The sequence below is a fragment of the Ursus maritimus genome, unplaced genomic scaffold, assembly GCF_017311325.1.
Source record: "Ursus maritimus isolate PB19 unplaced genomic scaffold, ASM1731132v1 scaffold_24, whole genome shotgun sequence".
NCBI lineage: Eukaryota > Metazoa > Chordata > Mammalia > Carnivora > Ursidae > Ursus > Ursus maritimus.
In genome coordinates, this window is record NW_024424897.1 from 12845511 (window position 1) to 12860414 (window position 14904).

Sequence of the window (14904 nt, forward strand, 5' to 3'; positions counted from 1 at the left end):
GATTGTACAGATTTATACTGTGTGTGTAAGCAAAGAAAATAGGGTCAAGAATTGTTTCTCTCACTCTGGAAGGCAAGAACATTGGCTCAAGAAATAGACTTGGTTTCTACTTTTGATCAGTTTTCAAATGAAGGTTCTTTGAAATAACCAATGGCTATGGCAGATTCCAGGGGAAGACATTATATGCAGGAGACAAGACCCCACTGTATGTGTGACCTGAAATAGTTCGGGAGGAACCCTTCCTCCAGCCCCTGGCCCCCTTTGCCACTCTTCAGTCTCTCCTCTCAGCCATATTTCAGCTCCCATTCTGTATGACGGAGACAGGGTTCTTTCTCTTGGTCTGGACCACAGATCCCGCAAGATGACCAGTCAGGGAGCTGCTGGGATCCTGAGCTGGGCATCCCATGGGTGGAGGTGGACTAGGAGCCAGGAAGGAGGAACACAGGCAGTGTGCTTGGAAAAGGACTGACAGATGTTCCAGGACTGTGTGTGACCAGGGACAAAGCCGTTGAAGCCGGCTATAGCAGGACAGAACACCTCTACTTTACAAAGCCCCCCCCTTTTTATTTAGCTTCCTGTAATTTCTGTGTGTATTTGTGTTTAGTATTTAGTAATGTCTTTGAGTCTGTCTCAGCTATGCTAGGCAGAAAGGAGTTCCTGGCTATGAGCAGAGCCAGACGGAGAGGACAATGTGGGAGAGAGCAGTAACCGAAACAGGACAGAGTCCCTGAGTGAGGAGGAAGTTCAGAGGGCTGATTGGGAGCGCTGGTTGTGGTCTCTTGGAAAACCTTGGTCTTGTGCTTGGTGTTGTTATAAAAGGGCCCAGTAATTCCCTCACAGGTGGTTTGCTGAGCCCCATGGGGGAGGTGAAGGGACTAGCTGCTCAAAGCAAACCAAAAGGATGTTTTGGGGTGTTTTTTTGCTGCCTGGGTTATATGCAGAGCAGTGAAAACCATAGTGTCCATTCTGAACTTGAGGAAGATGGCATGGGATTGTGTAGCTGGGTCATTGGCTGCTAGATGGCATGCGTGGATGACTCATTGAAATAAAAAGTCCCGAAGAAGAGAGCATAGAGCATTATTCATTATGAGGCCCCCTGGGAACCTAATGGGGCCTTGAACTCTGCCCCTTCCTGGGCTGTGCTGTCAGGGCTTCCTTGGTGGACTCTCAGGGCTGCTTCCTCGTGAATCCTGTTACTGCTCCTGGAAGAACTTCCTGGCGCCCCCAGGTTTCTGTCTGTGTCCAGAAATGGCTGTGGAGGATTCCAGTGGAAGGGATTGAGCGCAGGAGAGAAAACAACTCTGCATGGCGCACGTGACCTGAGGAAAGCTGGGAAGGGTCGACTCGTCCATTAGTGTAGGATTGCGGAGGATGGGGTAGTGACCCCCAACCTGGCTGCACATCGGAATCACCTGGGACACTTTCCAAACTGCATTTCCTGGGCCCATTCCAACTCAAGCAGGTCTTGTTGGGAAGGACGGGAATTAGCACAAACTTCAGAGGCAGATAATCCTTGGGTTGAATCTCGTCAGCACACACCCTTTCCAGTTGTGTGACCTTGAGCAGGTCCGTTCTCCTCTCCAAACCGCAGCATCTTTATCTGTGGGCATAGGACAAATAATACCTAGAGTTTGGGGAGTGAATTAAAGGAAACCATGCACGTAAAATGCTTAGCTCATTGCCTGTCGCATAGCTAATATTTATTGAATGGGATTATGCTCAAGCAGAACGCCAGCGGCTGCTCAGTAGGGTGGGGCCGTGCAAGAGAATTAGAAACATCACGCTCCCCGTCTTTGCAAATACACAATGTAGGTAGATGAGAAAAGCAAGTGCACAGGGAACGTTGTGACGAAGCTCGGATTGCTGGGAGATGCTGGAGGAGGGATGCGGTCCGGACCGGAAGGGGTCTGGGCTGGTGCCGGTGGAAGCGAAGAAGGCTGTGACTGGAGAGGTTTCGGAGTGAGCGTCAGAGGAGCTTTGTAACAGAGTTGCCTACTGATGATGTCAACACATCTAATACAAGACTCTGACTAATTGCTATTTATAGTTGCTTATATTCAAAAGCTTGTTTATACCACTGAAAACTGTCAGCTGGGTGTGTGTAGTGGAAAGAGCTCAGAGCTCAGTTTGAACTCTTGAATTCTTGTCCCATCTGTGCCCTAACCAGCCAAGTGACCTTAGATGAGCTGCTTGGCCCTGAGGTCTCAGCTTCCTCATTGTGGGGGAAGGGGGACCAGACAACTGCCAGGGGTCTGCTGTCGCCGACATTAACCATCCAACATTCGACAAAAACATTTACTGCACTTCCTTTCCGGAGCACTTTTGTGTGCATCTTTGAATTTCAATTCCTGCTACTGTGTAAGATCTATTGTTAAGTGAAAGGCTGTGTTTTGCTGATTTGTTCACGATTCACATTCCCGTGAAGTTTACAAAGACAAATTTCCATTTATAAAAGCATTTTTGTTCTGTTGGAATTATATAGAAGGTCTACTTCCTTATGCTTTTGTTCGATTTCTAGTCTCAAGCCGTTAATGTCATTTTGGAAGACTAATGTGGGAACACCTCAGCACATCATCGTTCTGCTCTAAGTACTGGTAGTCAGACAGTTGACTTCAGATAACCTAGGAGGCATTCACTCCTTCATTTCGCAGATCTTCATTGCTTGTCTGCCGTGGACCAGGTACTCCTCTGGGCACTGAGGATCCATCAGGGAGTTAGGCAAAACTCCCTGTGCTCATGGAGTGGGTGTTCTAGTGCCATTAGCCTGGAAATGGACCTACTCTGTTGCCCCAGATGAGAAGTAATCTGACCTATGTCAAGGGTGTCTTCCTCTATCAAAGATCACTTCCAACCTCACTCTCCAGAATCTGCCATGTGACTATGCAGGAAGACTAAGTCATGAAAACTACAATGCACTTTTATATAGAAACAATAGATTATATGATCACCGGGCATATGTGGTATAGTGCCAAAAAAAAAAAAAAAAATGGCCACAGGTCTTCCCATCCTTTTTGCATGCTCCCTTGTAAATGACTTTGCCACAACTTCGGTCAGGAGGTGAAGTCCATTTGTCCACTCCTGTGGGTTTGGACGGGCTTCCTTTGACCAGTAGAATGCAGTAAGAGTGATGTCAGGAAGGTTCTGAGCAAAAGCATTACAAGGCCCTGCAGCTTCCCTGGAACTTCTGCCTTAGGAAGAAGCCCTCACTGCCCTTCTTGAGGGGTAAGAGGCCCTGCGAAGCAGGAATTTGCTTAGTGGCTGAGGATTCCTGGACCAAGCCAGCACCATCCCCCACGCCTGGGAATGAGGCCGTTATGGACCATCTAGCACCAGTCAACTGCCAGATGGATGCTGCTGGATGAATTTTCACCAGCTTAAAATCTCAAGGTCCTCATCACCAACATCAAGGCAAATGGTTTTGTTATTAATAATTCGAAGTTGTAAACATTCTGTGTATATATTAATACAGATACTCATATTTCCCATCTGTTATTAATTACATAGATCTCAGAAGGTTGGCTTTGAGAAATGCCGTTCGAATTTTTCAAAGATTGATTTATTTTAGAGAGAGTGGGGGTGGGAGGGGCAGAGGGAGAGAGGATCTCAGGCAGACTCCCCTACTGAGTACGGAGCTCGACACAGGGCTTCATCTCACAACCCTGAGATCATGACCTGAGCCTAAATAAAGAGTCACTTAACTGGCTGAGCCACCCAGGCGCCCTGCCTTTCAGATTTTTAAATGGCCCACTTACAGACCAGCTTTTGGACCGGAGAATCACCTAAAGTTTGGTGGCTCACTGTATGTGTTCTGGGGAGAGATTAGCCCCTAGCAAATGTGATATTGTGGTTGTTGGGTGGTAGAGGTTTTCTGGAGGCACACAGACCCACTTCTCGTGGTTGTGAGTAGTTGTGGTGTACTTGGAAAGGCATGGGTCTAAGATGACCCTGACCAGAATTTGGACAGATATGTTTTCATTGACCTGAGAATTGTCTCTTTACCAGAAGTGTTAAGAACATCGTGACTCAGTAATTTCAGTCCAAAGTGGAAAATGGACATCTGTCTCCACCAGTTGAACAAACATGGTGCAGCCACTTCACACACTTTTCCCTCTTTTCCCCCCAAAAGTCATGTTTTTTTTGGGGGGGGGTTAAGATATATTTTTAAAAATTTTTAATCATAAAATATTTCCCATTAAATTTTATTTTTTTATTATGTTAGTCACCATACAGTACTTCATTAGTTTTTCATGCAGCGTTTCATGATTCATTGTTTTTAAATTCACGAAGGAGGTCTGGGAATATTCCCTGTGCATAATTGCTTTATAAACACCATTTTGTCTAATATGCTCGCTGATAAGACCTCTTATAAATAAATAAGCAGTATGGTTCCAGTTTGCTTTTATAATGACGATAAACCATATGTGGTATGACGTGGTCTAAAAATAACATACCACCGTGGTTGAAGAATTTGGGAAGTTAATGTTAAGTATACAGGAGAGTTTTCACAAGTTCCTGTTAGGCTACCTCACTTATATGGTGAGACCTGCATTAGCACCTGTTCGTGCTAACCAGAAGAAATCCGAAGCACGTCTTTGCTTTTGCACAAAAAGGCAGAAAGCAGAGCTAGTGTTCAGGGTTTGTTTTGCAGCTGGCCCTTCCAGAGGCAGTGCACCCCCTGAGCAGCGAGGGTGGCCCCACCGAGCTCCTTCCCTGGGAACTGGACCCCGCGTCTCCACATCACGCTGCCAGAGCTTTAAACGGGGTCTGCGAGCACCGGTGCCTTATCGTGATGTCGTCATTCGTGCATTGGCTAGTGAGATGTGTCCTCAGGTCTGAGAAAAGTCTGAGAGGTTATTTTTTGAGTCTGGAAACACTCAAAGAATTTTCCATATAAATTAATGGTGATCGCTTCTTTATGCTATTTTCACTTTCCAAAGTTTTCATAGGCATGCTGTACTTTCTGGATGAGGGAGAACTGTATTGCTATTCGGATATCTGTTCTGATCAGGGGATAAAAGCAGCTACGTGGTACTATAAGGAAATAATTAAGAACGTTTATTAGTGATAGAATTATGAAAGCAAATTTTAAATGTACAACTGAAGGATATATGTATCAGTTTCGTGGAAGGGGGTGGGCACTCTGTGAAGAGTTCCGTGGAGGTGATTGGGTGTGTTTGACATAAAGAGGTAGTTTGCTCTATGATTGATATACTGTCTGTATCAGTTTGCTGTGGTCCCCTAGCCACCCCAGAAATTGGTGGCTTTAAAACCACAATGGCATCCTCACTGACATCATCTACAGGTCTTAAAAGATTTGACTGGTTTAACCCAGCTCCACTGGGCACCTTGCCTTCTCATTGTGGAACTGGGGATCTGCTCTGATCTTCGTGCTTCTCATGCAGCTTTGACGGGGGGGCTAGCCTGGGCATGTTCTCCCATGGCTGGTGGAAGCTCCCGAGGGCAAGCAGAAATGCCAAGAAGTGCTTCATTCTAGGCTTGGAGCTGGCACATGGGCGTTTCTGCCTCATTCTCTTGGCTAAAGCAAGTCACATGGCTGAGCCCAAAGTCAGGGGTCGGTGGGATGTGGGGGCATGAAATATACTTGACCTTTATGGGAGAAAGTCCAAAGTCAGGTAAAAAGGGCATAGATACAGGGAGGGGTGAAGAATTGGGGCCAGGAATGAAACCTACTACTTTATCCTCGTGACTCTTAGGAGTCAGGAGTTGCTAAAAACAAGCACAAGGGTCCATGAGAGATGGGGTACAAACAGTTTGGGTATAGTTGGGTCTTTGTATAACAAAGACACCTGCCTTCCTTCTATACCAAGGGTCGCAAACTACAGCTTGTTAGAACCCATCCTATCCAACGCTTGTTTCTGTAAATGATTCACTGGAGCCTGGCCATTCCCATTCTGCAGTGTATGCATTGCATATGGCTGCTTTGGCCCTGGAGCAAGAGTTGAGTATGTGTGCTTGTGACAGAGACTGGCCCACAAAGCTGAAGATAGTCCCTGGCCCTTTACAGAAAAGGCTTGCTGACCCCGGTTTTATATTATGGGACTGAATAGTTTATGCGAAGCAAATTCAGTTGTGATCTCCCCCCTGCCCTGCCAGCCCCCTTTAGGGTTTTTCTGGTGTGCCTTGCATTCTTATTCTTGTGTGTGTCTGTAAAATAGGTAAAACAGGGAGATAAAATAATCCAGGCACTTGAATTTTGGCGGTGAAAGCCACTACAATTTGCATCCACAAGCTATAATCCTTAAACCAAAGTTGACAAGCCAACAAACTGCATACTATAGAACACACAAAGGAGGGAGCCAGTTGCTACTTTTGCCTTTACTGTTAATGCTTTGTGGCCCTGTAGGTCATTCATGCTGTTAGACAATAGGGTGATTGTTGCCGTTCTGCTGAAAGACAATCTGATTATGCTTTGTGTGTAATGAAGTGCAAACGTGCTCACCTTTCCTCCCAAGAGAAATGCTGCAGACCTTTGTCTCCTCAAATGTACTTCTGTCAGCTTTTGGTGTTGTGGTGGGAGGCCCAGGCTTCTGGGGTCAGCATAGTTTCCTGCAGCAATTTTTTTCAATGACTAAAAGTACTTTTTGGGTAAAATATTACAAAGAAAATTTAAAAGAAAATATCCATTATAGTATACGTACCCCCCCCCTTAGCATGTATTTATGATGGTTTTAACTAGGTATGGCTTTATATAGTTTAAAATCTGCAATCTTGGTGTATGTGTGGAAGTATGGAAAATGCTTATAATATGGTGTTCGATAAGAAACATAATTCAGAATTGCTGCAGCTCCCCTGGTGCAGCTATGTAATAAGTGTGTGTGTGTGTGTGTGTGTGTGTGTGTGTGTGTGTGTGTGAGAGAGAGAGAGACAGACAGACAGACAGACAGAATGATGTCCCCGGAAAGATATTCATGTCCTGATACCCAGAACTTAAGAATATGTTACCTTTCATGGCAAAAAGTGCTGTGTAGATGTGGTGAACGATGTTGAGAGGGAGAGGCTATCTTGTCAGGCTCGTTGGTAAAAGGCGTCCAGGGCTCGCCTCATGGAGCTGTTGGTAATGGTAGTGCACCTGCTGGTGGGATCACCAGCCCTTGAGTACTTCCTTGTGGGAGGAGTGGTTCACGGGTGGGATTCCAGAGTCTCCTAGTCTTTGTGGTTTTCTTCATGGTCAAAATGAGATTTTGCAAGTTTTCATTTCTTTTTTCTTGTCTCAAGGCAAATGTTACATATTTTGAGCAACCAAACGAAGATCATTTTGAAAATGTCCTTATGCAAGTCCTCTAGGATTCTGGCTCATTCTTGTGAGTCCTTATGTGAGGGCCTTGAATATTGTGGTCCGTGGCTTAGCTGGGTAAATCAGAGTCCAACTGTCTTCTTCAGCCTCAAAATAAGCTGCTGATTACCGTGCCTGATGGTGTGCAGGCAAGTCAAATAGACTTGATATTTCAGCTGACTCCTTCCAGATACTTTCCTCTGCTCCTTCTCAGCCCTCTCAGGTCTGCAACGTGCAGTAAGGAAAACTGAGGCCGGGGGGAGGCAGAACTTTTTCTGTCACTGTGAACCAAATCACGAATCGTGCTCTTTTGGTTTTGACTTGTTAGTATGTAATGTACCTTAAACGTTCTTGGAAAGTCAGTGATGTTAATTTGGCTCCTACCCCAAGCTCCCTTCCCTCCGACGGCTGCTACATAATATATCCTGGCTAGAATCCATTTATTCTGATTCTTACTGTCTTGAAATTCATCACCTATCTCGAACTGAGTGGAGATGCAGGCTGAGGCTGTTTATTCCGATTGAGACCATATTTTGATTTGAGATGGAGAAAGAGGGACAAATACATGAATATACCTAATTGATCCAAAGACCGTGACATAAAAATCTTACTAAGAGACACAGATGTGGGGGGTAGAAAGTAGGCTGAACACGAGGTTCAATCACCAGGGTCACCTCCCCTTCTGCCCCCACCCCGGAACACGGGGAAACTAAAAACACTTGGGCAGAAAGAAAATACTATCAGTACATTTTTTTTTTTCAGCTGCAGAGATGACTAGATCTAAAAAGCAGAACCAGGACCTTTGCAATCTTTCACAAACCTCAGTTGGACGGTTTTCATGCAGGAGAAAATGGATCTTTTCCCAGCAGCCTCTGTTCTCGAGAAGTGGGGGAGGTGGTGCCTGTAGTTTCCTGTGAGAGGGAAGAACTGCGTGTGTCCCAGAGCTCACGGGAAGGGGGCTCCCTGGCCTACTTCAAGGCATTCTCTAAACTAGGCAGGAGAGTCTAGGAATTCCTTTTTCGGGATTCTGTGGTGATCCTACGCAGCCACACGGCTCGAGAGGCTAACCTTCCTTCCCTGCCTTTCAGAGGTGGTCATATTGGGGTAAATGGTGGAGATTGAGAAAAACCATCTTTGTGCTCCCATTTTGTCCTGCCTGTGGAATAAGCAGCTAGGGAGCCAGGGCCCCCTTAGCGCTTGTGTGTGTGTGTGTGTGCTTGCTCTTGCTCCGCTCTCTCCCCCCTCTCTGTCCCTTTCCCTCTCTCCCCCCGGGCTCTCTCATGTTCTCCTGAGGATACGTCCAGTTGCTTAATTGATTACCTAAATTTTTGTTTGACAGTTAGGGTCTTTTCAGTAACATCTGTTGCCTCAGTGGGACTCACTGCCATCTCCTGTTTGCTCAGCAAGCACTTGAGTTGAGGGCTCCAAGAAAGCCTGTGATTCGGTGGGCCAGGGACACATCCCACGTGGAAGCCACGCCAGTGTTCATTTGTGCTGTGGGAACCTGGCTGAAAGGCAGGGAGACTGTACACAAATGCTGGGGTCGGCGGCCTGGACGCCTGTTCTCGGGACTCCCTAGACCAGGGCTGCTCAGCCCTGACTGCACCTTTGGTATCCAAGAGGGGCTGGGGCCGGGCCGTTCTCTAGGTCACTTACGTGCAGTCTCTGAGGGGCGAGTCGGTGGCCCCAGTGTCTTCTCAGAGCTCCCCAGGTGATCCCAACTTGAAGCTAGGGCAGAGAAGCCCCGCGGTAGCCCACCTGTCTTCCCTGCTTGGCTTGGGGAGGGTAGACTCCTGGTGGCTGGTGTTGGGAGGCTGGGCTCTTGGCTCCCTGGGTCGATCCTGTTTTTTATGGCGTTGACTGCTCCAGGTGAAGCGACCTGGCCCAGTTTTCACAAGCCGCCTTACAGCAGCCTCCTGTCCTCGCTGTCCCCCCCCCTTAGGGCGAGCAGCAGCTGGTGAGTTTTCAGACTTCTGTCCCTGTGGCTGCTTCTCAGGCCCACCTCTTTGTCACCCTTGAGTGCAGCATCCACGGACAGCACATGGCGTTGATGTCTGCACAGCCCTGTCTCACTGCCAGGACTCAGAAATGATCTTAATGCTTCGCTTTCCAAGCCTTCACGGTCTGGGGCCCACGTTTCCAGGGGTGGCGTCTGATGTCCCTGGAGAGGAGCCGCATCCGCTCCTGGGCCGGGAGGGAAGCACCCGCCGGTCTGCAGCATCTCCAGAGTCTTCCTCGGGCTCCTCTTGCATTATTCAGCTTCTTTGCTACCCGAGCACCGCGTTCCACCTCTCAGCAGATCAGGGTGAATTTCCAAGAGGGAAGCTGCAGATGACTTCGCCTCCCGGATGGGCTTTTTCCTCCCCGAGTGACTCACTCGTGCTAAAGGCCCAGCTCCAGCTGGGGTCCCTCCGGTCGCTGTCAGGCACCTTTGCACGGAAGGAATAAGGAACCAGCAGAGGGCTTTCACGTAGTCACGCTGTAACTCGAGTGCTAGCTTTCTGCTGGGCGGTTTTCACCAGGCTCTGTTCTTTTTTTTCTTTTTCAGTTGACCTTCCCCCCCCCCCGCCCCCGTAAATCTCCGTTCATTTTCTAATTTAATTACAGTCCTTCCCTCCACTGTCCTTCCCTCTTTGTGTGGGATAAAGCTCTGTGGACTGGCTTGGACTCATCCCCCTTCGGCAGATGACGTGGCTTGCCCATCGATTGCTGTGGCCGTGGGCAAGTCCCCGTCGTGTCTCCCGAGAAGCAGCACGTGAGGCCCTCCCTGACAGGGGTGCGAGGTTCCCCCTCGTTCCCAGGAGCTAAGCTGCCGCTCTGTGTGGAATCGGTTTGTACACACAGCCCACCACGGAGGGGAACGGTGCTTCCTTACCACAGACCAGACACGTTTGCTTTCCTGCTTTCAGTGAAGGGGAAAGGCACGGCCGGGAAGTACTTGGAGTTCTAACCTCAGGCAGTCAGCAACACCCCGGCCATTTGAAAATGAATTTTAAGGCATGAGAGACTTCAAACATGAGAGCTTTTTTGTGACATGTCTCTTAGATAACAGCCTTTTGATTCCTGTCCTTCCTCTCCCCTTAGCGAATGATACCTTTAAGGGGATGCCCAGAAGTGTACAGAAAAGCGATAGGCTCTCTTTGAATGAAACGATCTGTTTTTTTCCCCAACATTGTCTCTGAACCGCTATAATTGCATGTGGTTTGCCGAAGAGAAAAAAGCATTTCTGCTCCCAGGTTTGCCTCCAAACAACACAGGTCTTTATCCTCGAGTAGGCTTGCTTTGTGCTGGTTATTAGGCTATGTGTCTTGAAACACATTCCATCCAAGGCTGGGCGTCCTTACCTTAGCCACTTGGTTTATAATTCTTAATTTAGCTGGGCAGACAAGGATTGTTTTAAGGGCCAGCCTTCTGCTTCCTCTAGAATTACAGACCGGTCTTGCCCATCAGTTTTTCCCATCTGAGGCTTTAATTGGATACCTCACGGGGGTCAGTCAGGAGTAACCAGGAAAGATCCAAAGGAAGGTCTTTCTGTTGCCTCCCACCGTGGCCTGATAGAATTTTTCCTCTTTAACGGTTCCTACCGAGGGGCGCCTGGGTGGCACAGCGGTTAAGCGTCTGCCTTCAGCTCAGAGAGTGATCCTGGCGTTATGGGATCGAGCCCCACATCAGGCTCCTCCGCTATGAGCCTGCTTCTTCCTCTCCCACTCCCCCTGCTTGTGTTCCCTCTCTCGCTGGCTGTCTCTATCTCTGTCAAATAAATAAATAAAATCTTTAAAAAAAAAAAACCAAAAAAAATAAAGGTTCCTACTGAAAGGCCTTTGTCGACTTCGGAGAGCTGCTTGTGATGGCTCAGGCTTATTTCTGCCCTGCAGAGGCCGTTGGAAAGGGCAGCCCAGCTTCCCCGGCATTTAGACGAGCTGTCTGAAGGCTGCTGGACTTGGTGGGGCAGAAGCCAATCCTCCTCTTCTTCAAGGCAGAAGTATTTATTGAGCACTTTATTTTTTGAGAGGTGGGAGGTGACTCTTTCAACTTCCAGCCTGTTCTTCTGTCATTTAGAGGCAAGATGAAGATCCTGACATTTTCTGAGCTCATCTCCCACTGAATGAAAATGATTCGTTTGATTACATTCACCTTGATCGTTTTTCTTCTCTAGGGGAGCTGACCATGATTTTGTGTCAAAGACTCCTATTTGCGTATTCCCATCAGATGAGAGCCAAGCAGCAGGGCAGTTTTTCTTCCTAAAGGGCATCATTGGGGTCCCTGATGCATGAGCAAAAATCCATGGTTCTTCTGTCAATTCTTGGGAAATCTGACAAACAATGCATTTTATCCCTAAATGTTTGATTTCCTCTTGGGTTTTATCTCGTGCATATTGAAAGTCACAAGTTGATCTTTCCAAACTTCTGGGTCAAATGTGTTTGAATGATAAACTTCTAGCATGAGGGAAATGGACAAAGAGAGTTCAAGATTTATGATAATTTGACCCATACCTGCATCATCGTTACGATAGAATAAAGGAGGATCGCTTGGGACTTAAGCGGTCTAATGCCATATGCTGGTTTTATTGAGCCAGAGGATTATAAACTGAATATGTTTCAACATCAATGAGACCAGAGTGTAACGAGTGCTTTCCTGTCATCATTTGTGAATAGTAACACCATCATAAGGAATAGAAGTTAGCATTTACCACACTCATGTTAAGTACCGGGTACTGTGCAACCTCAGTACTTGATGTGAATTGGTTCTTTGAATCATCCCCCAACTCTGCTCTTATCGTCTTTGCTTTTCAGCTAAAGCAGCTGTGGCTTAGAGAGGTTTAGTAACCCACCTAAGGTTTCCTGACAGCCGGGATTTGAACATCTGCAGTCTGGTTTGCGAATTCGCTCTTGGAGCCCCTCTTCACCGTCCATCTATACTGCTTCTGACACGTCATTTGTATTTTGCCAGATGGAGGAAAACTCATCAAGGATAGGGGCCTACTGAAATGTTCTTGAGTATAAATAGGCCATCTGTTGATCTCCCTGCCTTCAGACCAGGAGCTCTTACTTCAAGCCAACACGTGCCAGAAAAAGATATTTATTGATGTCTTGAGGGCTAGTTAATGAAAAGTAAATGGGCAGGGCAGCATCTTTAACCTGCCCTGTCTTGGACCCAAATCCCCTCACTCCTGCTGCCCAGAAGCCTCTACCTGTTGGCAGGTGTCCCCAGCAGCTCAGTGCTGGCCCAGCTTCCTCAGTAGGCGGCACATAACATAGCCCCTAAGGGGGTTCTGCAAACCACCTGAGCTGCAGGGACTTTTTTTTTTTTTTTTTTTTTTTTTTTTTTTTTTTTGGGCTCATGCCTGGTCCCTATCTGCTCTGTCCCTCCCTTCCCGGTTCCTCTGAGCCCCCTTCACTGTTTACTGTCTTCTCTTTGTTCTCTCAACAAGAAAAAGGATCTCAGGCATCGTGAGACCACAGTCTTCTAGTCCAGACCCTCATTTTAAAGAGGGACCCATGCAGCTGGACGGTTGTGTCATTGAAGCCTGATCTCCCGTTTTCTGACTCGTTCTCTTTTGTACTAAAATGCCTACCTTTGAAACCAAAGTGAAGACATACTAAAAATAGCACCGTGCCTGGAATGTATGGAGCAGTCAGCATGGGTAACTTTCTTTCCCTCCTCACCCCTCTGCACTTACTATTTGCCTGGACCCTGGCTTCTGCCCTTTGATATTTACCTACTCACGATTTCTGTTTCTTACCTGGGTTTTGACTCATTGCTTTTTAGAAACATTATTTTTAAATGCTTGCATGTGCCCTACTTTTCTAATCCTGGCATCTATTCCTTGCAGTCCTCTCAGCCTGTTGCTGATCGCAGCCCCGGATACCCATACTGTGTGGTTGTGGTATTGAGATGCTCTGGTAGGAAACATGTCTGCAAAATGTGGATGGTTCGTCTAGTGGCCAGAGTCTTCCTGTGATATCTGGATAGATCCTCTGTTGATCAAGGGAGGATCATTCACAGAAGAGCCACAGAGAAATGCACCAAATTGGGGGAAGAAAAACCCCACAAGGAAATGCCTTATGAAGTAACAACTCAGATTAGATTGTGCAGTCTGGGGAAAGAAGGGTACTGCAAATCAAAATATCTGGAATGTTATTAGAACGGTGTTTAACGTGGTTAACTTCAGAGTCAGAAAGCTTGGGTTTGAAATGGCTTCTCCACTTCCTGGGTCCATGACCTTGGGCTGCTTGTTTAACTTCTTTGAGCTGTGAGAAGGAGATGCTGCTGTTCTTGATGTCTCCACCAGCAGCAGCAGCTGCAAGAACCCCATGGGTGGCCAAGAATACATTTAAGTTGTCTACCTTCAGAGGTTTGCCGTGGGGCTGAGAAGGGCAAAGACACGTGAGCACAGGACTTAGCTCACAGCAGACACTGGACTTGGCCTCCCATTCCCTCCCTATGCCCCTCAGATAGGCAGGGAAACATCCAATACCTTTCGGAAAAAGTTCCACCAAACGGGGTCCGATAGAGTTTTGGTGACTCGGAAGCAATTTGTCCTAAACTTCCTGGAAATTCTATAGAAAAGACACACCTCCTTTATCAGGGATTATAGAGGTTTTGCTTTTCTATCAGTGAAACCATATTTATGGAAATAAGGTACACTCCTTAGGTAGACAAGAAATCTGACGTTCTCTTGACGGCGTTGTTGCTGGGAATAGAAATAGTCTTTTAGCCGGGATTTCTCCTTTTACTTGTGGGTAGTCACAGGGTGAAGAATGTGGCTGCTTGTCTGTCGAGTTCAGATACGGGCATAATGTCTAGTTTATCTTCCTGTTTCCTGGGACTATGGCGAGAGTGCTTCTCCCCGCCCCCCCCCCCCATCTTACAGATTGAGAATGGAGTCAAATTCAAATTCCCTCAGCGGTGAGTTGAAAAGAATTGGGAGGGTATGTGTGTCTACCCCCTCAGGGGAGTTGGGGGCAATGGGGTGCGGGGAGCTTCAGAGTCAGCAGAATTGGGCACTTTTTAGAAAACCGATGTTGTTTCTAGCAAATTAAAATGCCTTCGGGTCAAATTTTATTGAGCCACGTGCTCTCCTAGGGACAGGTTGAAGAACAGGATTTGGGTTATTTCCTTAAGTTCGTCATCCAGGAATGTGGATTATCTTTGGGGGAAAGTAAGCTTACACTTCACAAATGATAAATTCATAATCTGAATTTGCCATATGAACCTTTTCTCACCTGTAAAAAGGAATGAAGTACTGATTCATGCTATGTAATGTGGATGAACCTTGAAAACATTTGAAGTGAAAGAAGTCAGTCCCAGAAGACTGCATGTTGTATGGTCCCATTTATATGAAATGTCCAAAGTAGGCAAATCGTGGAGACAGAAAAGTAGATGAATGGTTGCCAAGGGTGCTGGTCAGGAGGCGGGAAAGAGGGTAATAACTGCCAGTGGGTATGGAGTTTGATTTGGGGATAAAGATGTTCTTAAAGTGAAACTGTAGTGATGTTTGTACAACCTGCTAATATACTAAAAATCCTTGAGTTGTGTACTTTAAATGGGTGAATTGTATACAAAATATGTCTCAAAGCTGTTACCAAAAAAAGTTACATAATTTCCAC

General features: G+C 46.8%; 1 protein-coding gene across 2 annotated transcripts in view; it reads left to right on the forward strand.

Annotated features, from left to right (window-relative positions):
• PRKCA (protein kinase C alpha) overlaps window positions 1–14904 on the forward strand; it is a 391135-nt gene that overhangs the window by 172552 nt on the left and 203679 nt on the right. The window lies entirely within an intron of this gene.